Source organism: Papaver somniferum, unplaced genomic scaffold (assembly GCF_003573695.1).
Source record: "Papaver somniferum cultivar HN1 unplaced genomic scaffold, ASM357369v1 unplaced-scaffold_125, whole genome shotgun sequence".
Lineage (NCBI taxonomy): Eukaryota > Viridiplantae > Streptophyta > Magnoliopsida > Ranunculales > Papaveraceae > Papaver > Papaver somniferum.
This window is the reverse complement of record NW_020621603.1, coordinates 4,059,741-4,078,331: the sequence shown is the minus strand read 5'-3', so window position 1 is coordinate 4,078,331 and position 18,591 is coordinate 4,059,741.

The window sequence follows — 18,591 nt, the reverse complement described above, 5'->3', positions numbered from 1 at the left end:
GGGATACTTACTGGTATATTGGTCTGACGGTTTACAGCGTGCAGCGCACAACACGCCACTACAAGAACGTGTCAGGAAGACATGGACGGTTAGCGATGATAGGAGAAATAGGCTTATACCTGATCGTGTGACAAACACCAGCACGACCCCACTACTCCATCACTCCACTTCCTCCACTTACTACGAGAGACTGGGTTTGTGCTTTATGACTTGTATAAATAGGTTCTCCGCCCTATTTTCTACAGAACACAAGCAATCAAGTGTTATACGTATCCAGAACACCAGGGCTGATAGCTTCCATATTGCAAGTCAGTTCCTCATTCTGATACAAGTCATAAACAGCCTACACCTTCACAATCTCAACACCTTCTTCGCTTCCCTCCCTAAGATCAACCCCATCTCCTTCACTTTGTGACCGAGGCAAGTCTGGAACGACCATTTCTTGGTTTAGGCCGTTATTGTAAAGATTGATTTCTCGAATCAAAAGCACTCCCGTGCAGTGCATTTGTTTAGGGTTTAGATTCATTTCTCATCCACACACCCCAAATTACCAAAACCGGCAGAAATAGTTTTCACCCATAAACATCTACCGATTTCTCTTGATCAACAAAGTTCGAAAACTTAGGTTCAAGGAATACATGGTTATATAATCTAAACTCTCATTTCAATCATTGAAACATTCTCAGAGGGCGATATTCAGTCGTGAAGAATAACAGACCTTTCTCGTCAGAGCAATTTCCAAAGTGATTGAAACTTCCATGACTTTCGTCACTAGGTGAAGATAAACCTGATCAAAGCAAAACGCTTTACCAACACATGATTTCGAGTAAAAGATAAGCAATGAATACTCAGCTCGAAATATCAAGTGTATATGATCTAGTCTATATAGCATACGACTTTTGTCTCATAAGAAGTAGGAGAAGAATAGATAGAATTTCGAGTGATAGATAAGTTCAAGTCTTCACATACCTTTTTGTTGATGAAGTTCCACGGTTCCTTGGTGTAGATCTTCGTCGTTGTCGTTGAATCACCATGAAGTCCTTGAGCTCAACTACACTTTTCTTATCCTAGTCCGAGACTTAGCTATTAGGCTAGAAATCAAGACTTTATAGTTTTGATCACTAACATTGACAAACATGCTTGATATAGCAACGCATGCGAGGTTGACCGAGCTATGCTCTAACAATCTCCCCCTTTGTCAATTTTAGTGACAAAACTATTAATACATACGGAATACAAAAAACATAAACTTTAGTGGCTCCTATTCCATAGTCCAATCTTCAACGTTCCTTGAAATCTTCGTCCTTCCAAGTACTCCAATGATCCCAAAGGTTGTAAGTTTAGTATCACCGTTGTTGAAGATCCATAGCTATAACAATGAGAGAAATCGAGATTCTCGATCATTATTATACAGTGTCATAGTATTATTATGAACATCAAAGTCCAATTGCATCACGACTTTAACAAAAATATTATGGTGATATGTATCACTCCCCCTTACACAATGATACGAAAACCATATGTATTTGTAGTGTGACCTATAATATTTCTCCCCATTTTTGTCAATAAAATTGGCAAAGGTACAAGAACGGGTTCATAATGAAATTTCCACAAGAGACATTTCATGACCAAAAGAAAGATAACATATCATCTTAATTTAGATGCAATCTTATAGCCGAAGCTAACAACATTCATCAAGGAGTTTTAAGACTCAAGATAACCCCTATAAAATTCCACAGCCGCACTCCCCGCAAGATATTACCATTAAGCACAAGTTCAAAAGAACTCTCCCCCGTTTGATGTCATTCCCAAAGGAACAACAAGAGCGACATTAATTTCGAAAGAAAAGAAGGATTTTTATTTGGACACCAAAAACCATGTGAATGATTTTTTATATCCAAAACTCAACCAAAATACTCACAAGTAAACCCATGAGTATTCTAATTGGAATACACAATTAAATCAAAACCAAAAAAGTGATCAATTTAATTGAAAGTGCTCAACATAAGTAAACTCACGGATCAACAGGCTACGACTAAGTTAATCATGTGGAGGTGACTAACTTAACCGTTCAAGTACTCAACATAAGGAAAATCTTACGGAATACATGACTACATTAACCAATAGAACATGATAGTGTAGTCGTTCATATACTCAACACAAGAACTTGTGGAATATATGAAAACTCAATTAGATTAATTACAAGAGAACCTATAATTAATCTAATCGGAATACAAACAAATAACCAAACTAATCACCGAGGTAATCAATTTAATTATTTTGGGCTCAACATAAGAGATTATGGAACCCCGACTAACATTATCATAAGACATGACAACCTTAACCGTACATGTACTCAACATAAGAAAGAAGACTTATGGAGTACAAAACTAAATAACCAAGGATGATTAATTTAGTTCATAATGCTCAACATATAGCATCTTACGGAACAACCAACAGAGCCAAGGTTAATCGACTTAGTTGTAAGGTGCTCAACAAAATACACACAATGGAGCCTTCACGGTAAAACATAGCAAGATGGATCAATGAAGATCAATACCGTGGATAACATACAAGTATCTATTCTATCTTTGCATCATTATATGCATAACAACATTATAGACTTTATCCTTGTCCAAACAAAAGTTCAATCCTATTTTCCATCAAATACATGATTGCATAAGCATAACTTTTGTATCTGTCAAAAATCCATTTGTCCTTTCATCAATACGAATACCAATTCATGAACGACTTTACTTTTGACAGCATTATGGGACCTTCAAGTTCACGGACGCAAACAATACATACCCCATAAAAATATTGCAATATAACAAACCAAGAAAATACTGCAATAATCACCATCCTCCAAATATTTTTAGAATTTAAAAACAATAATCCTAAAAAATAAGCACAAGAAGATGAAAAACAAAAATAGCTATGTGTAGTCACAATCATCGCTATTCAACCCACTAGTTATTCTTCCAGCTAATCCAAAAAGAAGACATCCTAAGCGACAATGCCTTTGAGAAATTCAGCATCATTCCCAAACTCCTTGTTGTCAACAACCATTGGAACATACGATTCAAGAAGATAGGAGTTTATATCAACGAACTGTCTTGGCTGACTATGTCGTACCAGGGCTCTCTGAATTTCTAAGGACTTTGACACAAAAGCCTTTATTTCACGAATCTCCTTTCTTACTTCCTGAAAAAGCGGGGGTCTAACGACACCACCCAATATTTCGCTTAGCAATCTGTATGGACTAACTCCGAAATACTTTTCTAGAGAATAAACTAGACAGTCAGAATAAATCTAGATAAAAAGTATCTCAAGGAGTTATTATCTCAATCTCTCGATTTGATCTTTACTCAAGCAAATAGAAATCTGCGAGTCTTTATCAAAGAGAGATAACTTGGACGGTACCAAAGACCAATGTCCAAGGATCAATCAACTACAATCAATAACCAAAATTTGTATTAGAGAAGTTGGTGATCTTAACGCACAACCTGTATTATTTCAATTATATAAAATATAATGCGGAAAAGAAATAACACAAACACCAGAAATTTTGTTAACGAGGAAACCGCAAATGCAGAAAAACCCCTGGACCTAGTACAGATTGAATACACACTGTATTAAGCCGCTACAGACACTAGCCTACTGCAAATTAACTTCGGAATGATCTATAGTTGAACCCTTACCGATCTCCCACTGATACAAGGTACAATTGTACTCCTACGCCTCTGATCCCAGCAGGATACTGCGCACTTGATTCCCGTTGCTGATCCCACCCATAACAAAGAGTTGTTGCAACCCAAAATCACAGACTTGATAATAAACGAATCTGTCTCACACAGAAAAGTCTATCGAAAGGATAAATCTGTCTCCCACAGATAAACCCTAGGTTTTGTTCCATCTTTAGATATAAAATCAAGGTAACAGGAACCAATTGATAATCCGGACTTATATTCCCGAAGAACAACCTAGATTAATCAATCACCTCTCTACAATCCTTCATGACTACACAAGCGGATTGTCTAGGAATCACAAACAGTGAGGCGAAGATGTTTTTGACTTCTTTATCTTGCCTATCGGAGAACTCTCACGATCTCAAGCCAATCAATCGATTGTACTCGTACGATAGAAGATGCAAGATCAGATCACACAACTACGATAAAAGTAGTATCGGTCTGGCTTCATAATCCCAATGAAGTCTTTAAGTCGTTAACTCGAGTTTAGAGAAGAAACTCAAGAGTTAATGGAGATCGACTCTAGCGAGCGCACTAGTAGCACACAGACGTGTGGGGATTAGGTTTGCTCAATGCTCAATGCTAGATGTATCCTATATATAGCCTTTCAAATCAGGGTTTTGCCTTAGGTACAAAGCAAACTCTATCCACTGTTAGATGAAAACCTGATTTAGATTCAAGCCAATATCTCTCAACCGTTAGATCGAAAGAAATAGCTTGTCACACACACTTGGGTACACGTTTACTGGGTTTGAGAAAACCATGCCCAAACGAGTACACGTATGTTGGTTCAACATGATAACCCAAAAGGTCAACCATATGAGCATCTCATATTAATCATGTTCTTCTTCACCATAACTAGTTCAATTGACTCAAATGAACTAGTTAAGAGTTGTTCAATTGCTATGAGATCTTATGTAACTACACAAGACACAATTGAAGCAAAGATGATTCGATTCGATTAGAATCGGCTCATGAACATTATAGCCACGGTTTGCATAAAGCATTCTTTAATAATTAATATTTCATGTTTAGAGCACATCTTTAGATCAAAACCTCTTAAGTTCGCAAACAAGTTCGCGGACTTAAGTTAATCGGTTGAGTTTTCCAAACTCAGCAGAAATTCTCAGGTCGAGAACTTCCGCCAGTTCGCGGACTTAGCACACAAACGAGTTTTGGAAATCCCAGCAGAAATTCTCGGTCGAGAACTTCCGTCAGTTCGTGGACTTGGCAAGCCATTTCCACAATCCTACCGATTTCTCTTGATCAACAAATTTCGAAAACTTCGGTTCAAGGAATACATGGTTATATAATCTAAACTCTCATTCAATCATTGAAACATTCTCAAAGGGCGATATTCAGTCGTGAAGAACAACATACCTTTCTCGTCAGAGAAGTTTCCAAATTGATTGAAACTTTCATGACTTTCGTCCCTAGGTGAAGATAAACATGATCAAAGCGAAACGCTTTACCAACACATGATTTCGAGTAAAAGATAAGCAATGAATACTCAGATCGAAATATCAAATGTATATGATCTAATCTATATAGCATACGACTTTTGTCTCATAAGAAGTATGGGGAGAATAGATAGACTTTCGAGTGATAGATAAGTTCAAGTCTTCACATACCTTTTTGTTGATGAAGTTCCACTGTTCCTTGGTGTAGATCTTCGTCGTTGTCGTTGAATTTCCATGAAGTCCTTGAGCTCAACTACACTTTTCCTATCCTAGTCCGAGACTTAGCTAATAGGCTTGAAATCAAGACTTTATAGTTTTGATAACTAACATTGACAAACATGCTTGATATAGCAACGCATGCGAGGTTAACCGAGCTATGCTCTAACACTAACAGTTCTGATAATCAATATCAAAACCGAAACTTCAAATAGTCTTATCACATTAGTTCCTTTGCTAAACCGATTGTTCAAAACAACCGCTTAATTCGATAAGACCAAAATAAAGAATAAACTCCATTTTTCTCATCAGGTTCTAATTATCCATAAACTTATACCTTTCAATTTTAAACAAACCAAATACTAGGTTAGTTAACTAGCATTTCTTTGTTTAGGCATTTGATTAGACTTGAATAACCGAAACCTCACTTTGATAAGACAAACTAAGATCAGAATTAACTTAGTTTCTTATCCGGAATCGAATTGGACTAAACAACTCATTCCACACACATATTATTTCGTTAAGCCATAAATAATTCATACGAATCAAAATAAATCAACTTGCATAATTATTCACCTAGACCGGGAGCAATTGAAACAATAATAGACATTATAAGCACCGCAATTTGTAAGCCTAAAAAATTGATATCATACAAAAGCAAGATAACAATAGTTTTTCTTAACCAGAACCAATTGAATCACACACACATCAATTGTACCGAAATTTTGTAAGCCTAAACGATTGATATCACACAATAAAGCAAAATAACAATAGTTTTTCTTAACATGAACCAATTGAAACACACATCGACAAACACATCATGGAATAAATATCAATTGAACCTAAATTTAGTTAAGCAAAAGCAACAATATATATAATATAAACTCTGGCTTTTCTTAAACAGGAAAACAATTAACTAACAAGATTGTTACCTCAAATTTCGCATCCACTTATCCAATATGATTGCATCTTCGTCCAGGGAGAATTGATATCGAAATATCACCACGTTTTCATTCTTATGCGTGAACAAAAGAATAACAACATACCTCAACCTTTACCAGAGAAAGGTTGAAAACCGGTTTTAACTATTGCAAGCAAAAGTTGAAAACCGTCGAAACACATATGCTTTTATGCTAAACCAAACCGATTCAACATATTGTGACTTTTTCACATACTGTTTTTATTAGAACCCCTCATAATCCTTTGATAAAGCCTACCCACTAGGGATAGAACATAATACCGCTAAATCAAAAAGTCACCCAAACCACGAGGGTCACAATATATGAGATCGAATATTAAGGTATAAAACCGAAATCAAACATCCCATAAACATATATAGCAATAAGGTAAAAGCAATTAAGCACATGCTATGTAAACCGAAAACTATCACAAGAAAAATTACTAATCAAATAATTTTATTCATAATACTTTTATTCATAATAGACCAATACAATCAATGAAAGAAATCAAAAATTGATGTCTATTAAACTAGATTAAGTATTACAACAAATAACTTAATCTTTAGTGGTGCTCTTGTTGTTCATTGAGGTCTCTTCAGTGTTCAAACTCTTAAAGCATGTCTCCAGGGACTTGTCCGCAACCACTTCTTGTTTCTCAAGATCTTCAATTAGAGCCTTTATCTCACCAAGAATTCCTCTTGTACTTTCGTACCTCTCCTTTATCCAATCTTGATGTCGAATAGTCATAGCAAGATTGGTTTCTAGTTCGCCAAAACCTTGAATATATTGAGACATACTATCAGAACGAATCCACTTGGTTTTGGTTGGATCTTGAAGGTTGTAAGCTAACAGTCATGACTCTTCTTGTGATCCAGCAGAATTATCAGAGTCATAATCACACATAATGCCTTTCTTCTTTCTCTCGGTATTGATTCCTTGACAATCCTTAACTTTTTGAGCTTCCTCCTTATTAGTCTTTGAGACACTGCGAGTTACTGGAGGCATGTTCGGTTATGAACGAATTTATAAAGGATTTCTCAGGGTTTCGAATACAGACAAGATAAAGTTTCTCTTCTTAAAAGAGTCAACTTTCGTACCAAAAGACCTCTGGTAAAACCGAAAATATGAAATAATATATTTTGTTTCCTTAGTCCGAAAATCTCAAGTTGGAAGGATTATTAAAAATCCGAAAATTCCAAATAACACCTATTTTTGGTAAATCATGCTAAACATGAATAATTTTTAGACTCCCATGGATTCGCAGCGACCCATAAAGTACAGAGTTTTTCTGATAAACAACTACAGAAAGTACATGTGCTCCTGTTTTATTGTGCCTTTCCCATCCAAGATTGTGAGCACGAAGGATAAGAAAGCACAACATATGATACAACTAAGTTGCATCGAAGTAAGATTTTTCCAGCTTACAGTGAATATCAGAAACATAGTTCATGTCTCTTTTAGGGAATTTCTGCCCAAAATATTTTCTTCTAAGACGATGATCTTTTCTAGCTCTAGAGATATGATCATGTGGAGAAAATGTACTAATGTGAGAATTCTCGGAGATAGCAAGATCTCTTTTAATTCTTTCAATGAGATTTTCATAAGATTTTCTCATTCTAAGGACTTCCTTATTATTCACATTAGTGTGATCATCTGAAACAATTATCGAAAAATCCTGATTGTTTTTTTGGCAGAGATTCGTTCTTTCCCTTCCTTCTGAAGTCGTTCCTTATCAAAACCAGAACTGTTTCGATATGGGTGCGGAGGAACCTTTTTCCAGAAGCGATTATCAACTCTTTCCTCTGACTCCTTTGAGTTGATATTATTGGGATGTAGAATAATCTTTCTTTCTACTGAGGAATAATCTTTCAGTTTTTTAAGACAAGAAACTTCTTTCAAAATTTTTACCACCGTATGTTGAAGAAGTATAAGTTTCCTGTCAAGTGACTGAAAGTTGTATTCCTTAGAGTCATCACGGAATCGGTTCAAAGTTTCCTTTGGAAAAGATTTTGTTTGATCATAAGTAGATCTAGAAGTTGGTTTCTCATCCTCTTCTAACTTGATGTAGTTAGGAAAACTACCATCATCTTGATCTGTTTTAGATGTGATTAACCCGGTTTTGTCACAATCTGTAAAAGTCAAGCAAGGACTTTTAGTTTCCTCATCAGAAGAAATCACAACAACATCATTAGTCAGAATCATGGGACGTGTCTCTTTATCTGTAAGATATTTACCAAGAGCTTCTAGTTTAACAGCGAGATCCATTTTCTGTTTGGCTAGACAGTTCAGTTGAATGTCTTTTTCTCTAATCTACTGCTTAAGAAGATTTGACTATGTCTTTAAGATAAACAATTTAGAAGATAGAGATTGAATAGGCTTTAGGAGTTTTATCAACTCTTTATCAGCGTCTTCTTTTTCTTCAGAAAAAGACACATTCGTAACTCTTGGATAATGAGTCAATGAAGTATTAACATCTTCAACATTTGATCATTCATACTCTTGCATAACGTTAACTGAATCAGACATGGATTCAATCCTTATAGGTTGGATTGCACCAAACACAGATTGTTAGATCTATTCGTGTTTGCCTGGTCTGATGCCAATTGAAAAGGCGAGGGTACACAAATATACCTCAAGCTAAAACTTTTCCTACCTATAAGTCATTTCTCCGAAAGTGATTGTCTATGGGCTGATTCGAGACAATACAACTAATCGGTTCACACTTCGTTTGATCATCTATGGATACGAGATCGAGACAATACAACAACGAAGTATGTTTACTTGATACAAAGGTTCAGACTTAACCAAACACAATAGGATTGCTTATCAAGTAAATAAGAATTAACGTTTGTGTAATTTACTTTAATTATAATAAAACAATTATAATACGGAAAATAAAAGTAAATGACACAACAAGATTTTGTTAACGAGGATACCGCAAATGCAGAAAAACCTCGGGACCTAGTCCAGAATTGAATACTCTCAGGATTAAGCCGCTACACAAAATTACACCTAACTTCGTATAGTTGAGACCAAGTAACTAACCCTATAGTTCACTTAGTTCTGCCTGTATTACCACGCCTCCGACCTATGAATAAGTCACGTTCTTGGAACAATCCCTCTGATTCGTATTCCAAACAGTAAAGGAAAAAGAAATCTGTTTGGTATCAACTCTATTCAACCAAGTGATATGAGTCGGACAAAGGCTCTTCCGTTTATGTCAACATAAACTCCTTCATCGGATCTAGATCTATCTTATGTTCATTCACCCTAAGTTAATCGTTTAAGATTAAGCCAACAACACCTTTAATCCGAAGAACCGTGTTGATGCCGATCTACTCAATTAATCAATCCAATCTACCACAAGGATAAACCAATTATTAATTGGATCCTCTTTTACCGAAACAAGTATTGTGCACGCCAAAGATTATAAAACCCAAGTCAGATCTTCAATATCTTCTTTGTCTTCAAATCTTCTTAAATCTTCAATAAAAACCTGCACACAATCACTTGAATCTCTTGTGATCAATCACGCATAGAACGGAGTTTGTTAACAATGGATTATCACAAGATCGTCTTTAGAACTAACAACAGTCTAAAGATCCCTGTCGAAACTCTAAACTAGTTTGAGTCAATATTATATCAGAAGAGAAGATTCTCAAGAATAAACAAACTAGGTGCAATCAGATTTCAACCACCCGTTAGTCAATCAAATCAATCGAAAACAAAGATAAACCGCAATTATCTAGTTTCCCTCCAACGGGTCGCGCTAGAGCTTCTCAATCCCAAAAAAGACTTTAAAACGAGCGTCCGTAAGATATTTCACCTAATTAGATTACTCTCCTCTCCGATAGGCGGCTACACCAGTAACAAAGACAAAAGAGGAAGTCTGTTGTTACGAAGGATTAGTTTGCTAGAAAGGCAAACTTTGTGTATTTATAGATAGCTAGGTTTTGGAGTAAATGGTTTTTTGTGGGTACACCTCTGATAAACCCACCCGAGATTTACTCGGTCACTTTTCAAAAATAAATTTTGCTCGAGGACTAGCAAATAATAAGTTTGGGGGTATTTGATAGACGCATTTATGTGTCTATTTTGTTCTCAATGTTCTGTATTGTTAGACTCGATTAAATACTTATTGTGTTATTTTATAGTTTTGTATATGTTTTTGGAAAAATAAGCTCTTGCGGCGAAATTGGCTCGAAAAGTGGTGTTTTACACCCTAGGATAAAGTGTTAAAGGCACCCCAGAAATACGCTAAAAATTACTATTTCCACCCCAATTGCTAAAGGGACCCCAGGAATGGATAAAGGGGAGGTCCCTTTCTTCCAAAATTTGAAATCAGAAAAAGGCGGGAAAAATGATGCATGCAACTGGCAGAAGTTTGATCGGACATGTGGACGTGATTTTGTGCGATTCAATCGCTGAAACTTTGTGGAAAGATGTGATATATCATAATAAAGATGGTATCGGTGTTTGGTTCGACCATAATTGGCTTGAATTGGCTAGGCAATCCACGAGCTGGAAAAAGGGGAATACGTGCAGGGAAGAGTTGTTCACGGGATTCAACGTGTTTTACGTGTTAGGATGGAGTTGGGATGCTGTAGAAACTTGTTTGGAGTGTGTTCCATAGCAACAGAAGCGCGAAATAGGAATTAAAGGAAAGAAAATCCCGTATTTCTTTGAAAAAGGAAAGAAAATATCCCGAGTAAAAGAAGATTATTTGGGATTAATGGAGGAGATTCAACGCGTGTTTTTGGTTTAAATAGGTTCCCTAGGAGTCCTAGAGGGGGTGTCGAGAGTTTGGGGTCGATAGGAGAGCTCAGGAGCGAGAAATCAAGAGTTGATGAAACTCTGTTTCTGCTCCTGCTGATGATGAAGAACACCAAGAACACGAAGAACAGACTCGCAGGGACAGTCGTTTATCAACAGTGAAACAGACTCACAGGCGTGGGTCGTAGGTGTGGGTCTGAGAACCACAGCGACAATAGCACTTCTCTTTTATCGTTCTTTTGTGACGCTTCCTGTGGGTCGCACATTAGCTGTTTACACCATTTTCTCTTCTTCTCTTCATTGTAAACACCATTTGAGCAATAAATAAATATTTTGAGCGTGTTTTTATCATGATGAGCTAAACCCAACACTGGGACGACGGGGGAGGGTGAATTTCACACACGGGTAAATTTATTTTATTCTTTCTTATGACTTTTGCATTAATTTAAAATTGAAATATGATTTGAATTAATTGGTTGTTATTTAATTTGACGATGTATGCTTAGCTTGGGTGTTTTGATACATCATGCTTAGGACTTACAATCGATGTTTTGAGAATCTATCTTGGAAAAATCAGAGTCCATGTTAATTTTATTGAGTTTTAAATTGTCAAAGAATATATGAATGAACCCTGTGTAGTGAATTCGGCCAAATACTTAGTCCCAGTACCTCTCGCTCATTGTTAATATTTTTTCTATATATATTTTTTTTATTAAATCTAAAAATTCCATTTCCTTCACAAGTCTGAAACGAATCATATTTACTACAACAACGACTCTCAAAAACTTTAATCACCAGCCGGCCAGTCACGCCGTGACCAGTCCCACGCCCAGTTTTATATTTTATCATATTTTATTATTTTTTCCCTGATCTCATGAAAATTCTCTCATTTGAGAAAATATCCTTCGTTTCAAGGAAACTCCCAGTCCCATGGTGTTTCCACACATCAAGGAAATAATAAAATCAGGAAAAGGTGTCGCGGGACCAAGCCGACTAGCCGGCCGGCCATGCCCTAGCCGTGGCCGGTCCCACACCTCACGGTTCCTTATTATTTTATTATTTCCCTTATCCCATGAAAATTTCTTGAATTCATGATTTTTCCCTAAACCCATGAAAAATATTATAAAATTAGGGAAATCGTGGGACCGGGCACTAGCCGGCCGGTCATGCCCTAGCCGGACCCACACGCCCCTTATTTTATTATTATTATTTGTTTTGTTTTCCTCGTTCCATGAAAACTCTCTGATTTCAACAAAATACCTTGGTTTCAACAAATCTCTTTGATTTTATGAAAATTCCCTAAAATCATGAAAAAATATTATAAAATTGGGAGAAGTGTCTTTTGACCGTGCCCATTGGCCGGCCGGCCACGCCCAGGCCATTGCCGGTCCCACACTCCTGACTCCCTATTTTATTTGTTATTTTTATTTCCCTAATCTCATGGAAGTTCCCTAATTTCATAAAATTCTTCAGTTTCATGAAATTTCCCTCAAATCAGAGAAAATACATAAAATTATATAAACTGGGAAAAGTGTTGTGGGACCGAGCTTGCTAGCCGTCCGGCCATGCCCTCGCCGTGTCCGGTCCCACACCTTGCAATCCCCTGTTTTATTTATTATTTTTCATCATCTCATGATTTTTTCCTAGTTTCAGCAAAACCCTGGATTCTGCATATTTTCTCAAAATGTTGCTCAAACGCAGACTGGAAAATATCGAACTCTCAGGACTGAGACACGGACATCATGATGGTACATGCACATCCCCTTGACCGACCAAGGGTGTCCTTGAGGCTTGCAAATAGCCGGTTCCACATGTTTTGATTATTTTGACCTAATTTGCTCAATTGCCCGTATTAGGTCCAAACTCTTTTCAAACAATTGAGGGTTTGCTCAAAGGACCATCAACTGGTCCCACGATCACCAAGGGCCGGTCTCATGACCTCTTGGTCGGTCCCTCATCTTTTCATGGCCAGGTTTTATCACCTGTCGCTCACACGAGCATTATTTTAATGAATGATTAAACCAGCATTTAATCATTCTTTCACCAACTGGTCCTCAAGACATTTTGGTATTTTTCTCATTCGAGCATCTGGGTATTACATGGTGGACTCATCATCCCATTTAGCCGGTCCCTATTTCGCTCTGCGGTTGATTTTCAATAAATCATCAATTCATAAAATTAGGGTTTTGAATTCAGAGCTCTGCAAAACATAATTCTGAGCAGATTCAAATACTGATAATTTTATGTTGATCCCATGATCAACAATTTTATTTATTATACTCGGCCCAGCAGTCAGTATCTTAAATTAATATTTATTTGGTCCTGCTACCAACAATTCATCAAATGAGCAATATTTGCTCAGACTAGTAATATTTGCTCAAACCGGCAATATTATTTGCTCGAACTAGCAATATTTGCTCAGATTAAGGAATATTGGTTCAACTATCAATATTCAACAATTCAGCAACACGGTTTGCTCATGTTATCAATATTTATCTGACAATGATATTTTGCCTCAGCGGGCATGTTCAATCCATGAGTCTCAGAACATTTGCAAATTATGTTCAACTCAGCAATACAAGGACTCATCGTCCCATAAAGTCAGCAACTGACTCCACAATCACGAGACATCAATCGTGTCACATGGGGGGATATTAACTAGGGTTTTGGTCTGGCGGTCTACGGCACGTGTGTCTAAACACACGACGAGAATGTGAGCAAGTCGTGCAATCAGTTGGAAGAGTCAGCAAAGTAGTGGGTGGAAAATTAACCAAGTCTTCGCACGATGAGTAACTGGTTTTGACATGATTTCCCACTTTCCCAATCTCTGACTCCAGCAACTGTCACACTTCATGGGATCATGGTGTTTTCAATTTAGCAATATAAAAGACCTCTGAATCCTGATTGAAAGGACAATGAATTTCTCGGCAAGTTCATACAGACAATCTTTCGTCTACACGAACTCATCGTCTGAGCAATCACCCTCAATTGAGTAAACTTCAATCATTCAGAACTTTCCTACGCTGAATTCACAACACACCTACAATCTCAGATAACCATTGATCCCGCACATTTCTCAGCTTCCCTCCTACAGATCAACCCATCCTCTCTTGTGACCGAATTGACTCTGAAACGACCATTGTTTTTGGTTTAGGACGGAGTCCTACAGATTGATCTCTTGAACTTAAAGCACTCCCTTCTTGCAGTGCATCTGTGTGAGGTTCAACATTTCGCTCGGTTCAAGGAGTCTCCACACGGACGCCTCCTCAATTCCGTAAAAACCAGCAAATTGTTTTTCCCCATCTACAAAAACCTTTTAGGGTTTATCTGTGGGAGACAGATTAATCCTTCGATAGACTTGTCTGTGTGAGACAGATTTGTTTATCATCAAGTCTTCGACTTTGGGTCATAGAAACTCTTAGTTGTGGATGAGGTCAGCTAAGGGAATCAAGTGCGCAGTATCCTGCTGGGATCCGAGGCGTAGGGAGTATAACTGTACCTTGGATCAGTGGGAGACTGATTGGGGATCAACTAAAGTCTAGTCCTAAGTTAACTTGGAGTAGGCTAGTGTCTGTAGCGGCTTAATACAGTGTGTGTTCAATCTGGACTAGGTACCGGGGGTTTTCTGCATTTGCGGTTTCCTCGTTAACAAAATTTCTGGTGTCTGTGTTATTTCAATTTCCGCATTATATTGTTTTATCTTTATAATTGAAATAATACAGGTTGTGCATTAGATCATCAATTAGAGTAATCCAACCTTTGGTTGTTGATTATCATTGATTGATCCTCGGATATTGGTCTTTGGTACCATCCGAGTTATTCCTTGTATTTGATTAGAACTCGCACTTTCTGCTTGAATAAATCAAATCAAGAGAGAGATATAAACTCGTTGATATACTTTTAATTGATTGAATCTTGTTGATTCTCTTAAAAGTATATTCGAGTTTGTCCATACAGATTGCTAAGCGAAATATTGGGTGGTGTTGTTAGACCCCCCGCTTTTTCTGAGGAGCCTGACAAATGAGAAATGAGCACCATTGCAAAAACAACTTAGATTTATTATAAAAAAAAAGATGAAAGAGGGAGAAAGAGAAAGAAATAATAAGAACTAAGACACGTATTAAATAGGAAGTCACTTGCAGGATCATTAACGGTTAATGTCACGTGGGATGAGGACCCACCAAAAATCGACCGGCTGGACCCAGATGGGCTCGTTAATTGCAGAACGACACTGGGAGACACCGGAGGTTCGCCCCTGCCACGGACGGTTTCATCCTGAAGGGGATGAACTATTGATACATGAAGGCGCGAAGATACCCAACTAGCTCCTTTTGGAAGGATAACCCCTATATTTCTCAACTGGTTTATAAATGAAGGGGTTGGGTTGCTACTTGCACCCACATGAGGCTGTAACGCGCTCCTTCGATGGCTCAGCTGAGGCTGCAAGGACGAGGTATTAACAGAAGAGCAAGGGCACGAAGCAAACAACTGGGCTGCCTCTCGACTGGCTTTCTTCCTTAGACTCCTCTCAGTCCAATCACATTCGAGCATGTTCAGGTATTCTTCCATCACGTAAGAAGGGGGATTCCACCTTAGGCGATTGGAAAGAGGAGCTTCCTGAGAAAGTAATCCCCGCCACTCATTTTATCAAAATAATGGGGGAGGCGTAACAATGGATAACAGAAATGCAAAGCAAAAGAGACACAAGTACATGTGGCCCTAAAGGGATAGCAGACGATCTCACATATATTCGCGGAGGCTTAAGATCGGAAAATGTCCCTTTCTTCGGCTTCGACGGCTCTTGACCCTCAGGCGAACCCAAGAAGTCACTAAGGTCTCTAAGGAGCGACCTTTGTTGGCTGGAACAAGACGATGTTCAGCAGCTACATCATCATCAAGTTTAATTCGTCCAGATGCATGAAGTGCTCGAAGGTCCTGAGCTGACAAGTCACGAGGAGGAGACGATTCGCGCAAAAGAAAATTCAAAACTAGGCGCCACAAGAAATCATGGTACTTGTGGGCCCTTTCAATAACCGCTAAAGGACGCACGGGGATAGGCTACTTGAATGTAAAATTGATTCCTCGATCAAACAGATGGGTCGCTCCTTTGAAAACATAACGGTCGAAGTTAGCGACGACATCCCCCATGTCAGAGCTTTCCGAAGGAGGAAACCTATTGGGAACCCCTTGGTCAAGCCCAACTTGTCGAGCTGCATGATCAGGGTTGTAAAACATAACAATGAACTTACCATCATAGAAACCGGGTAGATAACCAGGCAGCACGGCCATCGCCGAATCAAAATCTTCCTCTGACAAAAGCTTTGCCGAATCCAACTCCGCGTCAAAAGGTGCAGTGAAATCATAATGTGTCGAACCCGATCGACCGTCTTGGTAAGGAAATGGTTCAAAATCCTTAGCCACGTCCAATTGCTTTCCAAGGTCGCTTTTAGGTATTTTTCCCTTCAGATTCCAAAGAGTCATCCGTGGGTAGCCGTAAACAACGGGAAGCCTCTTGACCGAACCATCGTCTTTCCTAACATCCTTCTCACTACGGATCGCTGACTCATTTGCGCATGAAGGAACATGCTCCCAATACCACGATTGCATGAAGGAAGCCGGGACATAGGTCTCAATATTGTGAGATGAGCCTACCGTCTGAAGGTCCTGACAGAATAAATCCAGATGGCGATACATGCCACCTAGGAACATTGGTGCAAGCGGGAAAGAAACACCGCGGGATAGCAAAACCGCCATGGGAACGAGCTCTCCTTTAATAGTATCCTAGGGACTGTATTCAAACACATCGTGACAAATCCAAAATAAGATGAAAGCCGCTAATTCCGCGCGAGGGTTTTTCTATTTTCGCTTAGGGGGAAGAACTTTCCCATCAACTATCCGCGGAGCCTAGTACTTCAACCAAAGAGGAAAAGAAGTACGACGATTGGTTTTAATGACCCATTCAGGATCAGCTTCTGTTGGAGTCGATGAGCCATGAATCGCCTCATATGCGCGGATAGATCCAGATAGTAGTCTCTCGCCTGTTGGACGCGTTGATGGAAATTTCTTCTCTTCAATCCACTTAGCCTTCCCCTTCACAGCGGACGAAGACCCCCCTTTCTTGTCTAAGCTGACAGCCTTCTTGATATCACTTTGCCTCTACGGCACCTGGTCTTTTCGTACCAGTTCACGACGTGAATCATCCTTACATTTCAGCAAATAAGCGCACATCTCTTTGTCCTCATCATTGAGCGCTCCATAGACGACCACCTCATCATATGAATGACTACCATGGATTGGTGGCCCTGTGAGAACGACTACATCCTATAAAACCTCATCGTATGAATGACTACCATGGATTGGTAGCCCTGTGAGGGCGACTACATCCTATAAAACGATGGTTGCTTCTCCCCATGCTGTAAAAAGGTTATGAACGGGAGGATCCCAGCGATAAAAGAGCCGTGTTATGTCACGTATATACCTCTTCACTTGCCGTTTGAGATACGAGTTTATAGCTTCATCAATTCCCGCTCTACGAAGAGCAGTCGCGTGACTAGGATTGGAGCGTATAAGAGATGCCCAGTGTGGCCACACCGGATAAGTCTTTGATTTGGATTGGAAATCGATGAGGGGAAGATCATAGTCGGCACGATGAATGGCCATCCGCAACACCGTTTTGAACGCAGAGGCGTCCAAAGTCTTCGACTCGGGTCGCATGAGCCATACAGGGGCAAAGTATAAGGTAATACATGAGCGTTTAGAAGGAGAGGAACTAAGATATCATCAAGAGGAAAAACGCGCTTACCTCCACGAAGTTCTCTTAGTCTCAGCGCGCGTTTCAGAGCAGGCCCGCTTGTAAACTGCGCGATTGAGTATGATCTACCATCTGCCGGGGCGCGTAAGAGAATCTCGTCTTGATCCGAGTACTCAGTCTCCTCAGAACCTGCGTTCATGGTTCCTTCAGATTCACTAGACTCTTCAGACGAACTACTGGTAGAACTGCTAGACATGGCGAGTGTATGGTATGTTCGAAACAAGGAAAAAAGAAGAGAGATAAAGGGGAAACAAACTGATACCCTTATATATATAGAGAATCTCAGGGATTAAACGTGGCATTTATGCAGAAGGAATGGCAACCGACGGAAATCGAAATCTGCACGAGGGAAGGCTAAACGTCGCCCATGATCATAGAATTAACGTGGAAAAAAATCCTCATCTCAAGCTTCTGCGAAGGGAGAGGCGCCCAAAGAATATTTTTTATGACTACCGGGTCATTTAACGATTAACTCAATAGTCAGGGGACTAATGTTGATACATGAAAAATATTACCCCTTAGTCGGGCTAGTGTGCCCTCAAAAGGGAGGCAAACCCAACATGAGACATGGGGACTAAATCCCAAGTACACCAAGAAAGTGTCTATTAGATGAAAAGGACAAT